At 36.0% G+C, this 24,875-nt stretch overlaps 1 protein-coding gene across 2 annotated transcripts in view; it reads left to right on the forward strand.

Moving 5' to 3' along the window:
- Nucleotides 1-6,554: 6,554 nt before the first annotated feature.
- The window catches only part of LOC125055400 (synaptotagmin-7), a 299,046-nt gene continuing 280,725 nt past the window's right edge, over nucleotides 6,555-24,875 (forward strand). For both annotated transcript variants that reach the window (XM_047657852.1, XM_047657851.1), the window contains exon 1: nucleotides 6,555-6,626. The gene's annotated coding sequence lies outside the window, so the exon portion shown is untranslated. The remainder of the gene's footprint in view (nucleotides 6,627-24,875) is intronic.

Here is a 24,875-nt window from a genome sequence, read left to right on the forward strand (position 1 = left end):
TCATTATTTAATTGCAGGTGTGTCAGAGAGAACTGTAACAAGAATTACAAAAGAAGGTATAACAGTGGCGAGTACTTCGAAGAAAATTGTCACCCCGGGGTAGTGTCGCCCGCATCCGAAATAGTATCAATATAAAAAAGAACAATTATATCTACGGCTGGTGATACTGAAACAGAATCAGATTCTGTTTCCATCCACTCTTCAGACAGTGATGTTCCTATGGCCGCTGATCACAATTATTCAATAAAACTCTGAATAAAAAATTGTAATACTTTTCTTTACCCTATTTTCTCATCTGTTCCCTGTAAGTAGGTAGAACACCGCTAATATAAATAAATAAAAAAATACTTTTTACATAACAGAAATATTGTTTCATCGAAGTATGCAGAAAATAGTATTATTTGATAAATTACATCTGCTAAATGTAAATAAAATAGGTAAATTTTTTACTCATAAATGGCAACATTACGTCATGCGATTGCAGCGCCGCGTCTGGGGGACTTCTTTCATGAAAAGGACTATACCTTCATGTTAGAATCCGTAGACAATTTGTAGGCAAAGGTGTAGCTTTTAAAATATATTATTACGTTAAGACTATATAATTAGTATGCCTCAAAAGATTTTGATGATAAGCCTGCTTATACTGAGCTAATATTTACTTAAATATGTATATTGTATAATTTGTATTTACAATTTTCCAAACTAGTAAATAATAATTAATCAATTAAGTAATTTTGTTTATTTATTTTTTGTTTTTTTTACTTAGATGAATTTGGTTGGATAAAATGTCGCGTAGTTCTACGTGCCTCCCCTTTCATGTATGCTTTAGGTAAAAATATATAAAGCACATAGTTTTCATGAAGTTTTTATGTACATAATATTTATGGTTAATAATTATTATAACGTGATTTTTCGATAACTTTAAAAATGTATTTCTTCCAAAGTATTAAATTTTTTTCATTACTTACATCAATATTATTTTACAGGTGCGTTGTGATTTTTTTAAATGCTTCATACATAATATTATGAGTAAACAATCAAATCTTAGCATAATCTGTAACCCTAAAACACAACAGTCTTTATTAAAAAATTACAGCGTGTCTATGAGCACGTTTTCAAAATATAATACCCCTAAATCTTATGGGTTTTTTCTTCATATTTCACATAACGAGGTGTTGAATTATGTATTTAATTATTATTTATTCATATTGAAGTAGTTTATTATAGACAACGTTTACAATACATATTTATATTATGTTGGAAAATTTAAAGAAATAGAATCGAATATTAATGATATCTACTAATATCCTTCTATACAAAAACCTTCTGAAGTCGGCTGAGAATGAAATGACGTCACGTAATTTCATCTGAACGCCAGCAAATGCAATTATTACTAGAATTGAATTACGAGACGGAAAATACTAGGACACGTGTGGCTCGTACGAACAGAAAAATAGGTTTTAATGTGTTAGTAATAAAATAAAGAGATAATCACATTGTTATTAATCTCAATCTCATAATCATAATGTTTAATCATATAAAATGTAAAACCTTTGATTCATAAAAGCAGTCGAATAATATAGCCCCGATATATTATTTGGCTGTCCTTCGCTTAGTATTATAGATACTTTCTTGTTATTAAGACTTTGGGTAAATGTTTCCACTTTGTCTTCATGGTTGAAATTCAGCCCAGGCATGTACAACAAAAATGGTTTCTTATTATAAATATATTAACTATTTGTGCGCTTGTCTAGAGGGTTATATCGGATGAGACAAAATCACTTTTTGACAGGCGTACTAAGGCCAAATGAATTTGTATGGAAATGGTTGCGTGACCAAGCCTAAGTATGTCCCTCGCTGGACTTATAATTTATAAATAATCTAACTTTTCCTTTAACAGTTTCCATCCAGAAGTATTTAACTAAACAATTAGATATGTCGAACAGTCTATTTGCTGCTAGCACCAGGTAATGACTCTACACTTACTTTAACTTATTTCTATGAATGATTAATTAAATTTGGCTGTGTTACAATATACCTACATTTTTTTATATAGGCAGAGTTTGACCTTTTTTCTTCCTTTCCACATCCATCACCTAATGTGCCTATTGGATTTCATATACGAAAATCACACTTAGCGCTAAGTCGCGAGAACAGCTCGAGACGTTGAATCGTACAGTAGCGGCGTCTAGTGTATCATAGATTAAAGAAAAATAAGACGCCATAGAACCACAGGCTATTATTTTAAATGCTATTATTTTAAATAGTTTTGAATTAATTTTGAAAAGACTAAGACGCCGGAGCGTTAGGTCGCCATTTATATAATTTTTTACTTACACTCCTCAATTTCTTTTAGTCTACTCCCATTATTACGTTCTTTTGTGTCTTTTAATTTAGTGTTTGTACAGCAATAATATAAATAGAATGCATATTGCTCTAATCATGTGCCTGAAAAGTATATCAGATCCCGGAGTCATGTCCTGCTATCTCAGTGGAGCTCACGAACTCCAGCAGTCACCGATTCTGCATATGATCTCCAGGCTTACCAATCTCAGTTCTGCACTAGAACTGGATATATTTGTGCCAGGTTTAGGAAGGAGATAAAATTGTTTGTAGTGGTGTGTAAGTTAGCCTATCCAGGGTAAACGGCGTGTTGGTAGAAGGAAGAAATTATGGCTTTGCTACGTTAGGGAGTGGACGGGTATTGCGACTGCGGAAGAGTTGCTGCATCTGGCACAGGACAAGACACGCTTCAAGAGACTGACAGCCAACCACCAGTGATGGAGAGGCACTAAAAGAAGAAGACGTTAAGTTCTAGAGAGAAGAAGACGTCAAGTTATAATTATTGTATGTTTGTTTAAATAAATAATAAAACATTATACACAAAATATTTAACTTATTAAGAAAACACACATAATATGTATGCCTAATTAGAGTGTGTTGTTTTTGTATGTTGGAGTGTGTACTAATTAAGATGGTTAATTTTAGTACTCTTTTTGATGCCCCGATAGGCCAAATTGATTTAATTAGAAATCAAACAATTCTACGAGAGCCTCGGAGTATGGCTCGTTAACTAATAAATTTCTCTCATAAGTGATGCATGAAGTATTAGAGAAAATTCTGTATCGGATAATAAAACTGATTCAGACAGGGAAAATCTCATTAGGCCGGCGTAATGGAATGACAGACAAACAGATTTACGTCCCTACATAATAGATTCGATTTACGCATTTTAACTTTATTGTTAGTCATTTTATTACTTATGTCCTAACGTTTAGTATTACTTTCACCTGAGGTTTTTTTTTTTTTTTTTTATAAAACAGGGGGCAAACGGGCAGGAGGCTCACCTGATGTTAAGTGATACCGCCGCCCATGGACACTCTCAATGCCAGAGGGCTCTCGAGTGCGTTGCCGGCCTTTCAGGAATCGGTACGCTCTTTTCTTGAAGGACCCTAAGTCGGATTGGTTCGGAAATACTTCAGTGGGCAGCTGGTTCCACATAGTGGTGGTGCGCGGCAAAAACTGCCTTGAAAAACGCTCAGTTGTGGAACGGCGGACGTCGAGGTGATACGGGTGGAATTTCGTATTCTGTCTCGACGTCCGATGATGAAATTCAGCTGCAGGTATTAATCCGAACAACTCCTCTGAACACTCTCCATGGTAAATGCGGTAGAAGATGCAGAGTGACCCCACATCTCTACGCAACGCCAAGGGATCAAGCCGCACGGAAAGTGACTGGTCGTCGACGATTCAAGGTCTTAATACGAAGAAGTTCAGGTTTCGTAATAGGTAAGTAATGATAGGTTTTTGTATGGAAATCGTAAGAAAGGCTCTATGGACGTATTTGGAACTAAACGGAAGCACAAATATACATTGTTTGTAATATGGTAAAGGAACTGTCAGACACTTTAACACGTTCGGTTTTCTTAGAACAAAATAAAGGAGTCGTAAAATGTTAGTAAAAACTTTAACGCATATAATCGCCACTGCTGAAAAGCACACTAACTAAATTAGATAACATATAATGTACCTACAATGGTAACTTAATATTCGTTTATATGCGTTAAAGAAATTATATACATGTACTAGCAGACTCGGCCAAGCGTTGCTGTGGCTAAGATTTTGTTATTTTACAGAATAGTAAACTATTCAAGGGAAACGGCAGGAGAACACCAGTCTACCGTGCTATTTGGTGGCTATGCCATTAAATTATAGCTTATGTGAAACGTTGGTACTTTCAACACAGCGCCATCTGTTAGAATTGACTGTCAAATAATAAACAAATAATTTGCAATAAAATAATAATGCGGGTATAATTTGAGATGTACCTAAGCTATCCTATCTTTTAAGTTGGATCAAACTACACACGGTAGGCAAATTTGATTGATATCGGTTCGGTAATTTAGGAGTCCATAGCGGACAAACAACGTGACACGTAATTTATTTATATTAAGATATAAATGTGTAGTACACCAAGGAAAGTACCTATAGTTAATACTTGCAGGAACTTACTAATGAATGAAATAAAGTAAGAGTTTCAGAAACATGATTAAGCGCTGCTATGTATTAATACTGTATTAGATTTTTACATACCGGACTCTTTTTACAAAGTTTTGGCTGAACATGACAAATAACAATCCGCCATTTTGAAAAATAAATTTGACTATGGTAAATTTTGCGGTGATAGTTTTGTCAATATACAGATAAAATAATAATAATAATAATAGTATAATAATAAATAATAATATATACTAATTTACATTCGCATTTACAGTCGCATTTATTTACTTTTAAAGTAACGAAAAAAAGGATAAATTGAATAGCTATTTAAGGCTGGTCTGAAGTCGAATGGCCAGAGCTAAAATTAACAACGTGTAACTTGAAGTCATTTCAGTTAAACCAACAGATGTATTATTTTAGACTGATAGACTCGAAGTACCATATTTACTAAAATAATAAGGGTTGTAAGACTGAGTCTTATGGTATCATTATGAAACAATAATTTTAAGCGATATAAAATAACTTTTGTGAGGCCGATCAAAATTGGCATGGACACAATTCATTATTTATTTATTAAAACCTCTTTACAGTACTAATAAAAACAACACTACAGCGGGAGACATTTTTGCTAACAAGCGATCTATTCCAGGCAACCTTAGTAAGGTTAAAAAGAAATACCAAGAGTAAAGTGCAAGAAATTAACAAAAATAAAAAACAAATACCAAACATAATGTAAAATAAAAATATGCTAAAATAAAAAAAAAATATTACAATACAAAAGAATAAGAAAATACATACATGAATTACAAAAGTCACGATTGATATTATATGTTGAAGACTTTTACAAGAGTGTCTTTCATATAATATGTAAACTCAAAACTTCCATATTTGTTTCTGTTTCTAATAAATATTTAAGTAGTCATCTGGGTGATGGTATAGGTGACCCCATAGCTGGTGCTTTTCTCGCACATACTCTGCAAGACAGCGAGGAAATGGTGCCATGCATTAAATATTATTTCTTTATGTTTGATATAGATTTGTTTTATTTTTTTATGTAATCCGGTGGTAGCGTGTTCTGATTTTCGATAAATGGATTATCCAACACAATTACTATTGTTTCAATTCAAATCATAATTTCCTTAAACGTTACGTTATGTCACGTTACACAAAACTTTTTATCTTTGTAAAAAATAAAAATAAAAAGAAACACACACTACATACACTTCTTGGATGTAAGTAAACTGGTTTCTATGTCAAGTCTATTCAACACAACCGAACTTTGTAATATGAGTGTCTACTGTCTATATTTTGTCTACATTAGGCAATTTAAATACAAATCTATTCTCATAGACTTGTCACGTTCGACACTTAAATACAAAAGAGGGATTGAGTAAATTTGTACATAAAATTGTTGTCTATTCCTGTTAAATACTATATTGCCTCCGTCAATAGTCAATAACACGGGTTTATTTCATAGTTAAACAATATGTATCAGCCAAACCGGTTAGGAAGCTCGGATATTATAATCACTTTTTATGGTGTCAATTGTTAATGGATGAGTATGACTATTAGTTTTTTAATTACATCAGGATATATTTATTTACCACCACTATGTGGTGGTTTCAATAAATGAGCGTACCAATTCCTAAAAGGCCGGCAACGCGCCCGCGAGACCTCTGGCATTGAGAGTGTCCATGAGGGAGGTATCACATTACATCAGGTTCCTGCCAGTTTGCCCCCAGTTCTATCAAAAATATTTAATTTTAATTTATTTGTATTTTCAGAAAATGACGTTTATATAAAACACGCAGAAATCTGTAATCCTTGCATATTGTAATAACAAAATAAAGATTACATACAATAAATAATTATTATAAATAGGTGTTCGTCGTTTAATAAATATATAGAGATTTTAATCTCTATATCAAATGATTTATTTTAATATCTCGCTTAACGCTTTACCGTAGAGTTTTCCTTTTTCCCGTACGAACAAGCCTTATTATCCTTCTACCAGTGCCGCGGCAGCCTTCCCGAGGAAAGGTTGCGTTTTCAGCGTCCATTATAATTACGTAAAGTTGAGTGACAGTGGTTTGTGTGTGTGCTTGATATGGGAAAGGAGTGAACAGGTAGGTTGTTTTTAAATTGAGAACAAAAAGCGGAAACGGAAGCTTTGTGCGTATCCATTAGATTTCCTGTGTGTTTCCGGTTAATGTATATATAAAGATATATTGGGATTGTTAATCATTTACGTAACGAATTTTTTATCCAATTTGAAAACGAGGTAATATATTCAAAAAAATGTTTTATATTGCGTAAAATAACGCGATTTCCACTGAAGAAAATAAACAAATTGTTAAAATAAAAAAAAATTAAATGCATTTTGCCTTTATATAATAATTAATAAGAAATAATATTGATTACTCTACAAATCAGTGCTTATTATTGTAAAAGTAAATTGTTTTAAATTCAATTGTTTTTTAATACAAATAGTTTTTCGCAAGTACTACACGTTTGATTTAAATTTCTAAACGGATATTAAAAAAATATTTCTGTGTGTTTAGTGGTCTGTGTGGTTTCGGTATATATATTTCTGTATATCTATAGATTAATTTTATGATTCTTGTATATTAAACAAACAAAAAAATCGCGCTACAACCTTTTTAGGCCTGGGCCTCAGATTTCTGTATCTGTTTCGTGATCATTTGTCAATCTTATAGGCAAGTAGGTGGGGGTTGGGTCTAAAGGCCGATTTACATTATCTTAGTGTTTAGGAGAGTGCTTTAGGATAGTACTTTAGTTGAAACATGTAAACGCTACTTGCTTTAGTAAACGCTACGCTAAAGAACTTGCCTTTCAAGTTGTACTAAAGCACTCTCCTAAACACTAGGATAATGTAAATCGGCCATAAGGCAAGCCAGTTTCCTCACGATTTTTTACCTTTACCGTTCGAACGAATGTTTAATGCGCACATAGAAAGAAAGTCCAATGGTGCACAGCCGGGGATCGAAGCCACTAGGCCAACACTGTTGTTGTATATTAAACAATAGGAAATATAGACATACATACCGGCAACTCTTATAATTTATAAGACCTAAATATTGAAACATTCTTTTAATATTTTGTTGAAATTTTTTTTTCTTTGAAAAGACAATTCACACCAATTGACCGAGTCCTATGCTAAGCTGGTGAAGCTTGTGTTATGGGTACAAGGCAACGGATATACATACATATTATAGATAGATAGACATATAAATACATATTTAAACACCCAAGACCTAAGCACAACACCAAATGCTCATCACATCGATGTTCGTCTCAGCAGAGGATCGAACCCGGGACCCATGGAATCGCAGTCAGGGGTACTAACCACTAGACCAATGAGTCGTCTAAGCTATTATTAAGTCAGCTTTAGAAACTAGTCGGGAATAAATGCTATACATTCTCCATTATTTAAAGCATGGCTATTAACTTGACATTGATTTTACTCATCGTGTATTAGTCATAATTTTATAGAACAGCCCTGCGATTCTGTAACTCAGTTGTTGAGAGCGACCGCCGATGCGAAAACCGCTGTGTGAGTTCGTGAAGTGAGTTACAGAATCGCAGGGCAGGTGGTAAACGGACAGGAGGCTCACTTGATGTTAAATTTATTCCACAACTGCCTTGCGATTCTGTAACTCACTTTTCGAACAATAAACTACAAGCTCCCTCCTTATCAGAATACCAAATCATAAAATGACTGCTTCACGACTGATTTGAGCTCGACCGCCGCTGTGAAAACCGCTGTGTGAGTTCGAAAAGTGAGTTACAGAATCGCAAGACTGAGCGTTTTCTAAGGCAGTTCTTGTCACGCACCACCACTATGTGGAACCAGCTACCCACTGAAGTATTTCCGAGCCAATTCCACTTAGGGTATTTCAAGAAAAGAGCGTACTTTTGTAGCGGTTCTTGAAGGACGCTATACGAAATACTTCAGTGGGTAGCTCATAATCTATGTACTTAAATGTATTTTCTTACGTGTTCCTTGTGAATAGCGATGAAAATAATTTGCAGAGTAAAGTTGTATTATTATTTTCTAAGAATAAAGCCATATATTTCTGTATGTTTTTTAGCCATGTTATTCTAAAGTATATCGAATTCCCGAAAACAAACATTGTGAGTACAATATAAAGGTTTTTGTAATCAAGTTGTATTTTTTTTTAATAAGTAGTGGAATTATACGCTATATAACAGTAATTACTACATATGAAGTAAAATTTATGGGCGGGCCTTATTCATCAAAACTAAATTATTCAAAGCATTCTTTTGTCTCTTTCCGTCAAATTGTGTTAATACTGCGATGAAAAGAGACTACTTTTGTAAAGAATGGAATTATACTGATTTATTTTTCCTGAATAATGTAAGTCTTTTCGCAATAGGCATGATATATACAACATATAATTAATCTACTTTTAATTAAGCTAATGCTTTTGGACAGCGAATCGATCGCCGGTGACCTAATAGTTTGTTTACAAGTCGGTTCTATACCTCTTGAGACATTAATAACCGCAATAGGGTTGTACCTTTTTAAAATTTAAGTAAGCGTTTAAGGGGTTTAAATTGTTTTTAGTAACGTATAGGTTTAATAGAGGAGAAGTGTTGGCCTAGTGGCTTCAGCGTGCGACTCTCATCTGTGAGGTCGTAGGTTCGATCCCCGGCTGTTCACCAATGGTATTTCTTTCTATGTGCGCATTTGACATTCGCTCGAACGGTGAAGGAAAACATCGTGAGGAAACCGGCTTACCTTCGACCCAAAAAGTCGACGGCGTGCGTCAGGCACAGGAGGCTGATCACCTGCTTGCCTATTAGAGTAACAAATGATCATGAAACAGATACAGCAATCTGAGGCCCAGGCCTAAAAAAGGTTGTAGCGCCACTGATTTATTATTATTTTTTATACGTTTAAAAGGAGGTTCTTATTTCAAATATTAATGGAAATACGAAAGCAATAATTTTCTATTAATAGACTTGATGTCTACTGGGGATTCACGCCTTGTCCATAAATGGGAAATGGGTTAGTTCTCTGCAGTCTATGCTTTGTATATATATAATATATATAAATGTACCTATATATAACTAGGGTATATGAATATGTTGCTATATCCCAAATCGGAAGAGTAGAGTTGCCAATATTAAAAAGTTGTGATCTAGCAAACTGAGCAGTGTAGCTTCAGCGTGCGACTCTCATACCCGAGGTCGTAGATTCGATCCCTCATTGTGTACCAATGGACTTTCTCTTTACGTACAATGAAAGAAGACATCGTAAGGAAACCAGCATGCCTTAGACCCATAAAGTCGACGGTGTGTGTCAGGCACAGAAGGTTGATCACTTACTTGCCTATTAGAAATAACAATCACGAAACATACAGAAATCGGAGGCCCAGATCTAAAAGGTTGTAGCGCCATTGTAACAGACTAAATAATGATTATGCTAACACTGTTCTTCCTTTGATATATATCCTTAGGGATATGTCACAATAGTGTTGATAGATCAATATAAGATATTTTATTCCACTAGAAATTCTACACTAAGCCGGTGAACGTAATCTAAAGGAATTGTGCTACGAAGCGTCTAGCGTAGCAACGTTAGAGGTGCTACGATGCTACATAAAGCGTCAGATTTAAAAAGTCAAATTATTGTAAATTGGGTACATGCTACGAAAAGAAATCGGTGTGTTTATGACATTTATGGGGTATTACTGAAATATGAACCGGAGGTTCTTAGTTTATTTATATTTGTATATAGGTAGTTGGCGTTCTTTAATAAGAATTGAGAAAGGAGGTTTTCGTAGGCTGTTGTTTGATATTTAAGATGTTACCTTTGAACTAAGTTTCTTTGAAAGTAATTAAAAGAGTATTTTGTATCTCGTTTGAATATTCAAATAATTATTAATCCGTGCAAAATGTAATAAAGATATTGTTTGCTGTCAACAGAGATTTAATCATGTTTATTTTAACCTTCACAACGTGATCTAGCGATACACAATAATACTGGTGTATTTTTATTTAATTAAAATCTTTTTCTATTAAAAAAACATGTGTACTTATGTACACGCGTTAGAAGTTATACTTCTTTGGCGTAACAAGATAAAAATCTTTTTAATTTTTTTATCTTTCGCCTTATTCTACGTTAGTAGAAAAAACGACACTAATAATAATCGAAAAGCGGTTTAATTGAAAGTTTTATTATAACGCATTATCTAGTTAAATAAAGTTTATTTAAATATCACAAAAAAAAATCTACATACTTAAGAAATGGACATTTTTTATTTTAAAATGTTGACTATGCTAACTTCAAGGTGTCGGTTTTTTGTGACGGTGTGCGCGGGCATCATAAAAATTTACTCTCATAATTTTTCCTTAATGCGCCAAGAGATGTATAACTTCAAAACATGTTTATTTTACAGGTAATTTACTAACAAATAGGTTTATAACTGAATAGAACTGAACTTATATTAGCTGTAGTACATTTCAACGATAAATTTTACGAGCTTGTTTTTCGTTGGTATTTGAGATAACATGGAGTATTTATGAAGTTTTCTGTTGTTCTGCAGGAATAAAATCTTAGACATAAAAGTTGTTTTTTATATAACGGACAGGAGGCTCACCTGTTAAGTAATACCACCGCCCATGGACACTCTTAATGCCAGAGGGCTCGCGAGTGAGTTGCCGGTCTTTTAAGAATCGGTAAGCTTTTCTTGAAGGTCGATATTAATAATAATTTATTTTAAGTTGGTTTCACGGGTAAAACTTATATCTAAATTACGCTAGTTATATACACAAATAGTCAGGTTTACGCTGAACTAAGTGTGAACCTGTATTTCAGCATACAGCGCCTAACCCCTTAGATATAAAAGAAGAATCTAGCCTCAAGTACATAGCTCATTGCTAAAACTAATATCTTATAATGTACAATCTAATTAACAAGTAGTTATATTATGGTGTGGAGTGTTAAAGTGTATACAGGATGGCCAAAAAGTCGTGGATAAAATTTTAAATTTTATTAAGAATTAGTAAAAAAAGTCAACTTTCTTATAAAAAGACCTTACCTTTGAACTAAGTTTCTTTGAAAGTAATTAAAAGAGGCTTTTATATCCGGTTTGATTATTCAAATAATGATTAATACGTGCAAAATATAATAAAGATAAAAAAAAATGTAATAAGAATAAGTAAAAAAAGTCAACTTTCGTATAAAAACGTAAAATAAATTATAACTCTGCAGGGGAGCTGAAGGACTTCCCGTAGAACAATTTTTCGCAGCTGATGACCCCATCTAACCCCTAGTTGCGTTTGATCCACGACTTTTTGGCCACCCTGTATATTGTTCTTGGATTTTTGTATCTGTTTACTTGATTCATAAGTGCCTGACAGACACCGTCCATTTGCAGATTTTGAGAGCATTGATTTTAGAATGCTGCACAGCCATTGTTCGTGTCGTTCCTCAGGGCTGAGTCACGTTCGTCTAACACAGTGATTCCCAAAGTGGTCTATATCGACCCCCAGGGGGCTATGACAACCTGCAAGGGGTCTACGTCAGCGAAAAAAAATTTGGGGGTCCATGAAATGAAAATGGGGGTTCACGATAGTGGATCTCAACACATACACTGATAGTACCTATTGACTTACATCATACTATCTTATAATATCGAAACATATACATTATATTGACTTATTGCTTATGTTATTTTATTTTATGTTTATTTAATGCTACAAAATTTTATTTTGAGTAGCTTTAAATTCAATTAATAAATGTATAAATTAACATGTGTTTTTACTTTAAGTTTTTAACACTAAACTTAACTACAGTTAGAAATTTACAGGAAATCAATATCAATATAGTAAGTAGGGGGTTTACCCAACACAGAAAAACATGGCAAGGGGGTCTACGACACAAAAAAGTTTGGGGAACTCTGGTCTAACACGATAGAATGGAAATTGTAACATAATTATAGGAGTTGAGCATTTTAATATGAAAAATGTTCTTCAACTGAAAGTTGGTACGTGTATGCTAGTGCTAGTGTGGATCTACCCACTGAAGTATATCCGAACCAAGTCGACTTAAGGTCCTTCAATAAAGCGTTATTCTTAATGAAAACGCTGGCGCCGCACTTTCGAGCCTTCTGGCTGTGTGACTGTCCATGGGCGGTATCACTAAATATCAGGTGAGCCTCTTGCCCGTTTGCCCCTGGTTCTATAAAAAAGTGCGTGCGTACAAAGTACAATGACAGAAGTGAAACTTCTTTGGCAAACTAATTTTTAAGTCTCGTTCACATGTGACAAATCTAAAACTATCGATTTCCGAGACTTAGAGGGAGGGAAAAAGGAAGATATGTTAGGAATTTAATGAATTTAATTGTCATTAAAAAGTGTCGAAAATTAATACAAATTATATATATTTTTTTAAATTTATTTCTTCGATAATTAAAACACGTGGCATTTTAATTTACTATTCGTTATTTGAGATTTCAATAAATTATTTTGCATAAAATATAAAATAAAAAAAATCATAAATTTTAATTTTAAAAATAGAAGTGAAGTACTTCACCCTTTTCACTCTCTCTCCATCGGTCTCAAACGCTCTCTCCCTTTTCTTCGACAAAATAGCTGCATATCTTCGTGACGTTTTCGTAATAATTTACCCTCAGGCGCGTTTCACTTTAAAAACACATTATTATATATACAGAATAATAGTTTAAAACCTATTGAATATTAAACATGTTTTACATAGGCTTATATACGACCCAGGGCACCACTTCTCTTTCAAATCGGGTAAACCGAATACATAATAAGGTCAATTCACCCCCAAACTCTTTCCACGACCTCATTAGTTATTTAAGCCCTCGAGAGGGTCGAACTTTCTCGACGTAGTGGCAAATGATGTATAGGTACGAATAGATTGTCTTTAAAGTTATTTTGCGGCCTCATTGCCTTCAGTTCTTGCTTAATATAACTTACTGGTTTGAGTTGGCATTTGTTTAACATAACATGTAAAATAAATAAAATAAAAATAGCCTTTATTCGAGTACACTAACTACAGTAAGTCCATGTCTTTTAAGTTGTACACTTGTACTCGACCTGTATACTAACTTTTTTAGTATAGTAGTTTATTCTAAGAGTACATTGTCTTCACATATAATTATTTAACAAATGTAACAAAATATTGTAAACCTATTTTAAAAGAGTAAGTGTGGAGTTTCTTGCCCATTCTTCTCCACACGAAACTACCTTTTGGAAGGGGCAACTAGAATCATCTTTATATATTTTTTTTGACGTTCAAAAGTGCCATTTTAGATGGTCTAATTGAAATAAACGAATTGACTTTGACTTTGACTTTGACCTCCGATGGAGTGAAGGCCTCCTCCAGATTCTTCCACTTATCCCTATTTGATGCGACAATTTTCCAGTTTTTTCCCGCTATCCCTTTTATATCATCTTCCCAAGTTTTCGGTGGGCATCCTCTCTTTCTTCTTCCCACTGGGCCCTTCCAAGTAAGGGTCTTTTTGACCCATCTGCCATTACAAATGCGGCCAATGTGACCGGCCCACTTCCATTTTAGCCTTTTTGTATAAGTTACAACATCTTTTATTTTTGTACGACTTCGTATCACCTTGTTTTTTATTTTGTCTTTAAGCTTCATTTGAAGAATGGAGCGCTCCATAGCCCTTTGGCATACTCCAATCTTTTTTATTAACGCCTTGTTAAAAATCCAGGTTTGGCATCCGTATGACAAACATGAAAGTATGCATGTGTCCATGACTGTTCTTTTTATAGTTAAGTTATGGTTGGATTTCAGTACTTCTTTTAAAGCCTAACATGTATTTGTAGGTAATGTCAGTGTATAAATTTAGGATACTTAAGGGTCGGGTTCATAATCTGGATATAATGAAGGTTGTGCGGGTACAAGTACGGGCAAATACCTGAAACGGAAGTCTCAACTTTTGGATGTACCGCGCGCGCACTGCAACTTGGTTAGCGAAGCGCCACTCACGCGAGGAATACAATAAATAGAATTTCTGTTGAGGTAGACCTTTTTGTTTGTACACTGGCTGAGTTCACGAGAGTTGCTTGCTACATTAGTTATAAAATCTAGGTATATATGTTTTTTTATTGTAGGATTATCATTGTAGATATTATTGTTCTGTTGCGTTAGTAGTAACTGTTAAGATATAATAATAATTAAATAAGTAAATTATTTGAGTCAACCGTGTTTGGGGAATCATACAACACAAATTTTTGAGTAAGTTATATTGGCGAGAGCAGTTTTGCCTGCGTGCACAGCCAGGGACCGAACTTATAACCTCAAGGATGAGAGTTGACGCTGAAGCCACTTCGCCAGCCCAGCGCACAAATACACACTTTATACACAAAAACAAAAGCCAGCTCCATGGGGATTACGTGAATTACGAAGTACAATTTACATGACATTTGTCAAAAGCGATTCCACTTTCCCAAGAGATTATAATAAAACCTCTGTTGAGTAATTTGAAAACGTGTGGGCTTTGTATCTTCATTTGTCCAATTTACATAAAATTTAAGGATTATCAAAGCTTCGCCTTATCAAGGGCTTTTGCTGTCAACGTTAATTAAAATTGTTTTGTGGGCTTGAATTTTTAATTTTTGGCATTGAACTGTTTTTCTTTATCTAATTCGAGGGCAGTTTTTATAGAACAACACGGGCTGTTAAATACCGCTGCTCATAGACTCACACTGCAAGGTTGCAAGTGCGTTGCCGGTTTTTTAAGAATTGGTACACTTTTCTTGAAAGCCCCTAATCGTATCGTAATACTTTAGTGGGCAGCAGGACCCGATAGACGTTGTTCTGTACACGTCTTAAAGTCAAAATCAATATCATTTATTTATGGGCGGATGCCCTTTATCATAAGAATAAGCCATGTCTTCAATAAGTTGTTATGTGGGTAGGAACAATAGAATCACAAAAAGTATCTCCCTTACAGCAATTCACTAAAATCTATTCACTCGTAATTAGGGAATCACTTAATCAATCACTTTTAATTAGTTTTGTAACAAAAAGACACAAGATTATTTGGAACAAAAAGCGATTCGTCGCAGACGTGGTGCGCTCGCCGTTGACGTTCGAAAACTAAACGAAATTCAACATGTTCGCGCTGACCATCGACACGACGCTCCGCCAGACTGACCATAGTCAAATCTCGTTCCAATAATTCTACTATTTCTAAACAGATGGCGCTAGGAATGCGCCGTCACGGCCGGACTGACTTTCGACCGTCCTCGGGCGCATCAGATTGCAGTCCTGTAACAGTGACAGAATCAATCGGACAGGTGTCAGTAAATCTACCCGCTCGCCCAACCTGACAAGCTATGACTACTAGACGTAATGCTACTGTCATACAACTATGACTATCAGAATAAAAAAAAAAAAAACGTGTGTCCTTTCGACCACTCATGGACCGGACGGCACCTTTTTCTAATCACTTAACAAACATTACACTCTTTATCGGCATGTCCTATCCTTAGGATCAATTTTTCACACAGTATCAATTTGGACCGGACGGGTGTGTCCTTTCGACCAGCCACTTGTGCATGGACCGGACGACACTGTCCCTTCGACCAATTAACACTTAAGATTGGACCGGACGGGTGTGTCCTTTCGACCAGCCACTTGTGCATGGACCGGACGACACTGTCCCTTCGACCAATTAACACTTAAGATTGGACCGGACGGGTGTGTCCTTTCGACCAGCCACACGTGCATGGCCCGGACGACACTGTCCCTTCGACCAATGAACACTTAAGATTGGACCGGATGAATGTGTCCCTTCGACCAGCCGCTATCAGCTGCGTGGCCCGGACGACATTATCCTTTCGACCAATGAACACTTACGGTTGGACCGGATGAATGTGTCCCTTCGACCAGCCGCTATCAGCTGCATGGCCCGGACGACATTATCCTTTCGACCAACGAACACTTAAGGTTGGACCGGATGAATGTGTCCCTTCGACCAGCCGCTATCAGCTGCATGGCCCGGACGACATTATCCTTTCGACCAACGAACACTTAAGGTTGGACCGGATGAATGTGTCCCTACGACCAGCCGCTATCAGCTGCATGGCCCGGACGACATTATCCTTTCGACCACCTTCACACACACACACACACACACACCACGTTATTCAATGACTCTTCTCACTAATCGTGCCAACATAGTTAAGTAGACTTCAGTGCTTACAGATTACACATACCTATAAGTTACGGACTGTCTTGCTCTGCGTGAATTCGGACCTCATGCTCAAAGATTTCGCGATCTGAAATGTTACTTAGGGTATCAGACTCCGCTGTAAGCGTGTCTGATCCTGCGGACAGTGTATCGGAGCCTGCAGTCAATATATCACAAACATTCGGTCTGTCGAGGTGACCATAGCATCGAAATCCGCTGCAGTATTGATTAAGCTCGGAACGCCTTTTCAAAACTAAAAAAAAAAAGTACTTTGTGACAAGCGCCTAAATTTACAGCTTAGAACTCGTATTGCGCGATGTTACGTCTTCTCTGTGCTGCTCTACGGCGTAGAATCTTGGACGCTGACAGAGACTATGTCCAAAAAAAACTGGAAGCGTTTGAGATCTGGGTTTATCAACGTATGCTTAAAATATCTTGGACAGACCGCATACGAAATACAACCGTGCTGGACAGAATGCAGAAGAACAAAGAAGTGCTTATGACGGTTAAGAAAAGGAAATTTGAGTATTTCGGACACGTTTTACGCAACTCCAAAAAATATGAGCTCCTTCAACTAATCATACAAGGCAAAGTGGCAGGTAGAAGGAGACCTGGCCGCAGACGCACGTCCTGGTTGAAAAACTTGAGACAATGGTTTGGTCAAAGCACCAAGTCATTGTTTAGAAGCGCGGCATCCAAAATTAAAATAGCCAAGATGATCGCCAACCTTCGCAAGGAGATGGCACTATAAGAATAAGAAGAAACTTCCCATCTAACTCAGTTTGGTTGCGCTCGCAACTTTTGATGAATACGAAATCGCCCTTAGAAAATGGCTTGATAGTAGCTCGACCTTGGTCAAATCGTAAAGTATCGGATGCGGCTGCCCTTTGTATGTTAGGAGACGCATCTTGCCTAGCTGACTCTACGTCAATTCGCTGTTCTTGTTCTGAATCTGGACTTGAACACCTAATTCTCGACATACCTAGAGATTGAGAACGGATACCGAACTGTAGACCCAGTACTATTAAGCGCTAATTGCACATTACCCAACTCGTCACGCCTATTGGGATCGCTTTCGATAATCGCTAGCAAAACTTTTCAAAGCGCGCATCACACGCTTGACTTGCCCGTTTGCCCCGCTGGAGCCAGTTGCTATAAAATGCAGCCCAATGTTACGCTCCGGACAAAAGCTCCTGAAATCCTGGCCAACGCAACACCTGCCTTGATCGGCTACTATGCGCTTAGGTGCTTAAAAAAAAAAAACAAACGGCATTTTTAACGGCTTGAACCGCGCTAGCTGCGTCTAATGTGCTCTAATAATACGCATTTAGTGAACGCATCAACAATTACCGAACAATACTCCTTACGGTCACTTTTTCTCCTTAGTTTGCGGGTGAAGTCGATATAAATCGTCTGCCACGGTACCGGAGCTTTTGGAATAGAATGTAGCTGTACAGGCTGAGCACCTGCGGGACCCTTCGATGACTTGCAGACAATGCAAGAGTCAACAATTTTTCTAACGCACTCGGACATCTGAGGGAACTAACACTGTTCGTACAGTCTGTCCAGTGTTCCGTCACCACCCAGACGCTGCAACTCGTTATGAACGTGACTGATCAAAGTCCATATTTGGGAACGTGGGACGACTGGCAGCCATGATATAATCTTGTTTCCTCCTATAAAGAACTCCATTCCTAACGTCACATGTCTGACCAACCGGTTTAGGAAAATCGCCATTATTGTGCTTGTCGATCAAGTCTTGGACCTCTGCATCACGTTTCCGTTCCACAGAAAGCCAGCGCCGATGTATTTCTACAAAATTTACTGTCTGAATTGTAGGTTTTGAAGAGACTTGTGACTCGGAAACTAAGCTATTGGGGTCCGGCAGCAGATTTCTAGAAAGGCAATCCGCGTGCTCCATGCCACGACCCTCGCGATATATGATATCAAAATCGTAGGCTTGTAAAAATGCCCACCAACGATGAACACGTGGGGTCAGGTCAGTTTTAGACTTCAAACATTAACTTGTTCCTCAAATTGAAAAAAAAAATCAAATTATCATTATTAATTTTGACGCTCACACCGTTTTCTAAAATGTCCCTACCTATTATAACAGGGTAAGACATGAGTCTGGTACTACATGAAATGTCAAGAGTTTTATAAAATTTTCAAGATTAACCTCACTCGAAATCTGTGACGTAGATTTTATTTCATCACCACCAATGCCCGCAAGATACACAAGATCATTGCGCACAGTACTTGGGAACTTAGTAGAATAGTTCTCTTTTCTCAACGAGCAAGACGATCCGCTATCAAACAAAAAAAAAAGGAGACTGACTCACCAGATGACATCCCCAAGGTGCCCCTCGACAGCCACTGTTCGCAGATATATATGACCTATTACCTTGCAGTAGATCCACCACCTTTTTTTCCTTTTCTTTACAAATTGTTGCTATGTGTCCAACTTGAGCGCATATATAACAGGTTACGGTAGAAGTTTTCTCGGGGGCACGTGTTGCAGTTGACGGATCTTGCTGCTTAGTCATCCTAGAAGAATCTTCTCGAAGACGCTTTTTACAGTCGGCTTGCCGGTGTCCGAGGATTTTACAAAACTGACATTTACCAGGAAATCTTGCGTCCACAATTCTAGGTCGCTTGAAATCAGGCTCTTGGATTTCAGTAACACCCGATCTTCGCTTTAGGGAAATGCCTTTTAAGATTCTAAACAGCTGAGGTTTAATAGTGACAGTATATGCGTTTAGCTCACGGCATATCAAATCATCCTTCTGACACAAGACCGATATGACGTATCCAGTTATAAAATCTTGAGATTCGGGTTTTAGGTATAGTTTCGATCATATTCCATAAGCGCAGGCCACTCTGCTGCAGTTTCTTTTGTTCCAATTTGAAAACGCAATATTTCATCAAAGAAGTCTTGAAATAATTTTGGTTTACAAAATCTAGCCATTAAACTTTGTTTTACATTCTCCCATGTCAGCTCATACAAATTTAACTTGCTCAAGCAAGCTGCGCGCCCTTTCAGTACACTGCTAAGAGCTAGAGAAATCTACGCCCTCTAAATGTTTAGTCAGTACTTTAAGCTCAGTAATTAAGACCAACCTTCTATATCCGCGTCTGCGTCTACCCGATTAAACTACGAATTTCACTGCACTATACTGGGCGTTAGCAGTTGCCACCGGTGGTTGCGTTGTCGCTAACATCCGAGTAAGTAAAATTTCCATATTACTTAACAACTTCAAGGCGCTATTTTAGTCAGGTGGTTGTTTTTGCACGGTCAGTAGCGCATGGGATCCCACTTCTGATATGGGCGGATGCCCTTTATCATAAGAATAAGCCATGTCTTCAATAAGTTGTTATGTGGGTAGGAACAATAGAATCACAAAAAGTATCTCCCTTACAGCAATTCACTAAAATCTATTCACTCGTAATTAGGGAATCACTTAATCAATCACTTTTAATTAGTTTTGTAACAAAAAGACACAAGATTATTTGGAACAAAAAGCGATTCGTCGCAGACGTGGTGCGCTCGCCGTTGACGTTCGAAAACTAAACGAAATTCAACATGTTCGCGCTGACCATCGACACGACGCTCCGCCAGACTGACCATAGTCAAATCTCGTTCCAATAATTCTACTATTTCTAAACAGATGGCGCTAGGAATGCGCCGTCATATTCATTTATGTAACACAATGAAAACTTATGAACGTCAATAATAACATATTAAATTCTAAATGCTTCTAATTTTACGTTAACTGCCAGTTCTCAAATCAAGGGCGTAGAACGGAAAAAAAGTACTTACAAGAAACTCACTTCCACTCCTTTGAATGGCCATGTTTAGGACAAGGAATTAGTAAGGAACTGCAATGATTAAACCATGATTCACTTGGCATAGTTAAAATATGCCGTTCGTGAAAAGAACGATTTTGACCTATGCAAATCATAGTACCCGCCAGTTGCCCAACAATTTAATTATGTTACATCTTTATATTGTAATGCAACGAAATGTAAATAAATAAATTACACAATGAATAATTTGATTTAAATTATATCAAAAAATTTATTTCTATGTCTGCCTACGAACTTTTCACCCCACCTAATATGTAGTTTTTCTTGTTACGGATACTAGATACCCACTTTCATAGTAAATTGTACGTCCATTTGCACAGATTGGAAGAGAATGAAATGAGAATAGATCATTGCTATTCATAGCGGAAATAAAGCTTGTTACAGATGAAACTTTTTTCGATCTAAAATTATTATTTATAAGAAATTTATTTATTGATGATTACGGTTCTACAGTATTTCTAATATACAATGACGAATTTTTACACTGTATATTTTTTTATCTATTTTATTTATTTATTTATTTATACTTCGTTGCAAATAAAAAAATACAAAATAAATAAAAATTGTAAGGGATGCAACGGGCGGCCTTATCGCTAATAAGCGATCTCTTCCAGGCAACCCTAACTCTTCTCTTCTTCTCATCTTTAGGGTCATAGGTTCGATCCCCAGCTGTGCACTAATGGACTTTCTTTCTAGGTGTGCATTTAACATTGGCTAGAACGGTGAAGGAAACGTGAGAAAACCGGTTTGCCTTAGACCCAAAAAGTCGACGGCGTGTGTCAGGCACAGAAGGCTGATCACCTACTTGCCTATTAGATTTATAAATGATCATGAAACATACAGAAATCAGAGGCCCAGACCTAAAAAGGTTGCAGTGCCACTGATTATGTAATCTGTTTTTGCTTTGTAGATTGTCTAAATGTTTTCTTTTATAATATGGGGATATATAATATAGCTGTTAGATTACTTATAAATAAATAATAATAATGTAACAAGTAAATGTTTACTTAAAGTACACATGTACATATATGTATATTGTATACTTTAAGTAAACATTTGACTAAAACACTGTATATTAAAATGATTATAAAAAAATCTTAACATTTTTAAGAACTCTGCTTTTAGCTACTAAACTTAAAGTACTTAGTGTTTTATAACATCTAATAGCGATACTAACAGCGATTTTGATCTGAATAATGAGTTTTTGAACGCGATTCCAGTTTGTGACATCAGCCCTACGGATATTGCGAGGATATCGGTGTCGGGATTGGAAGCTACAGAGTACGATGCATAATGATAATAATAAAGCCACTTTAATTCCATACTGGTAAAAAATTACATACAAATGGGTGTTACTTTTGTTTCATTTTTCTTTTGCCTCCTAATTAGCTTTTACTTGTATATATGAATTATATATATATAACCTGCTTTTTATTATATATGTATGATTTTGTATACTATGGTAACGAAGTGAAAATAAGTAAATGAATAAATATTATATACTTTTTCTGCGTTAGTTATTGTTATTTCCGTTTCTTTGTGTTCTACAGTATTCCAACTTTTGGGTAAAGCCTCCTTCAGAACATTACATTTGGATCTGCCCTTAGCTTCCTCTATATTCTTCCCAGAAACCTTTACTGTGCCCTCAGCCCAGCTTTTGTGGTCTTCCCACGTTTCTTTTTCCTGAAGGTCCCCTCCAGTGGGTGCTTCAGCGGTCCATCTTTTATCTGTACACCTTGCATTATAACATTTCCATTTCAGCCGTCAGGTTAGCATGCACAAGAAAGAAACATTTATTATAACAGAACATTAATAAATATATTGTAGTGCGTATATGAATCATAAGTTAACGCATAATTTCATATTATATGGAAAACAAGATTTTAAATGAATAAGACCAGACCTTGATTAATTGAAATAATAACTTCTTCTTCTTTAGGTGCTTCTTCATTACTTGGTTTTCGAAATATTAATCCCTAATGCTAAATAACAATTATTTTTTAACAGGTTTCGAATTAATTCGTCTTATACTGTTAATGTTCTAGTCATATGCTCTCGGCCTTACTGCATTCAACAGAAAGAGCGAGATTGCAGTATAGTTTACTGTAATTTTGAAAACGTTTCATTGCTTTCAAGGGGAAGGTGATTACATTTTTAAAGGCAAGATGCTTTCGCCTTTTTAGCGTGGGCGAGTATCTAGACCAATTTGACAACAATCACATTATTCAAATTCAAAAATCATTTATTCACGTAGGTAACACAATGTACACTAGTGATTCATCATTAAAGAAATAAATATTAATGCTTCTAATTTTACATTTACTGCCAGTTCTCAAATCAAGGGCGTAGAACGGAAGAGAAGAACTGGCAATAAACTCTCCGCCACTCTTTTTAATCGCCATGTTTTTTTTTTACACAACTTTTGTAAGGAGCTGCAACCATTATGACATTATGTTAATGTTAGTAAGTATTTTTCTTTACTTATTATTTATTATTCACACTGTTTAAACCTGAACTTCCACAAGTATTTCAAGATCATAATAAGCCATATCGGTCCAGCTATTGTCAAGTCTTAGCGAGACAGATGAACAGCAATTCATTTTATTTATAGATAATTTTTAAAACAACATGCTTAAAAAATACAAAATATGACGCCACAAATTACACACACACATAAATTATATTAGAACATACACAAACTGGCAAGGAAAAACACAGGCCATCAATGAAAACGAAAACTAAATAGAAACTTAATAATTAAGACCGTAATAAACAAAATTGCGGTAAAGAATCTTCCGAATTCTTGTAACATATATCAATATTTTCATTAATATTAGTAATTACATTAAAAGAGCCTATTCACAGGAGCATTGAAAGTATTAAAAAAATCAATTTCTAACTCTGGGGTTCCAATGAAAGGAAAATTTAGCAACAATGATAGTTCGCTTGTAGTCTCATTGCGTGTTGTTCCCACGAGAATGTAAGTGCGTGCTCCTATTTCACCATGCCTACTGCTGATAGAGTACAAATTTTATTTTATTATTTTTTTATTATTATTAATTAACTATTAATTACTTAAGATGTCATGTGGAACATGGTGTAATGGTCGCAGCTCCTTACAAACATTGTGTAAAACAAAAACTTGGCGAATAAAAAGAGTGGCGAAGAGTTTATTGCCAGTTCTTCACTTCCGTTCCCTTGATTTGAAAACTGGCAGTAAATGTAAAATTAGAAGCATTTAATATGTATTTCTTTTTGACGTTCATAAGTGTACATTGTGTTACCTAAATAAATAAATAAGTTTGATTTGATTTAATGATGCACACCGTTGGTCGGTGGTCGGCCAATAGACAAAACACTATGCGGTTTTGCGACGATTATCACTACAAAGTCAGGCACCAAATAATAGCTATTACATATATCACGCGAGTCAGCGCCCACTTAGTTAATGAATATTGGTTTTGTGTTATCAGCAGCTGATAGTGATATCGATTTCACCTGTTTTCAATACGAAATGTATTTTTCCAATATTAGAATTGCTTCTACCTTACAGCTACTGTTTTGTCTATAAATGACACGCTTTTGCGCGTTTCATGGGTTACTTAAGACCTCAGAGTTGGACATACAAACATATATATATAACAGGACCATATGTTTACTTATTGAAGCAACCTCAAGTAGATCTTAGCCTACGAGACAAGAGAACGATCTCTTGCGCAGCACGGCGTCTTTCGTAGATATTTTATAGTTGTTTGATCTCTGTATTTTATCTATCTCTCTAAACGGCTCAAATATTTCATCCAACTTCGATTTTGTTCCCTTTGGAGTAGAAACTCTTGGGCCGTGGACTTCAAGTGCACAGGCGGTAAATACAGCCTTGCGATTCTGTAATTCACTTTTCGAACTCACACAGCGGTTTTCACAGCGGCGGTCGCGCTCAAATCAGTCGTGAATCAGTCATTTTCCGATTTGGCATTCTGATAATCAATAAGCTACAAGCTCCCTCCTTCTTCCATAAAATGTCTGCTTCACGACTGATTGGAGCGCGACCGCCGCTGTGAAAACCGCTGTGTGAGTTCGAAAAGTGAGTTACAGAATCGCAAGGCTGATTTAAGTTGGCGCCTGGTAGATAGTACCGGTGACCCCAGAACTGGTGCTTTCCTCGCTCAACGAATTAGTATCGAAATACAGCGAGGAAATGCTAGCATTAAAGGTACACTGCCACAGAGACCAAACTTTTTAAATTTGTTTTAATTTCTTTTTATTATTACT

This window comes from Pieris napi, chromosome 13, assembly GCF_905475465.1.
Source record: "Pieris napi chromosome 13, ilPieNapi1.2, whole genome shotgun sequence".
NCBI classification, from domain to species: domain Eukaryota; kingdom Metazoa; phylum Arthropoda; class Insecta; order Lepidoptera; family Pieridae; genus Pieris; species Pieris napi.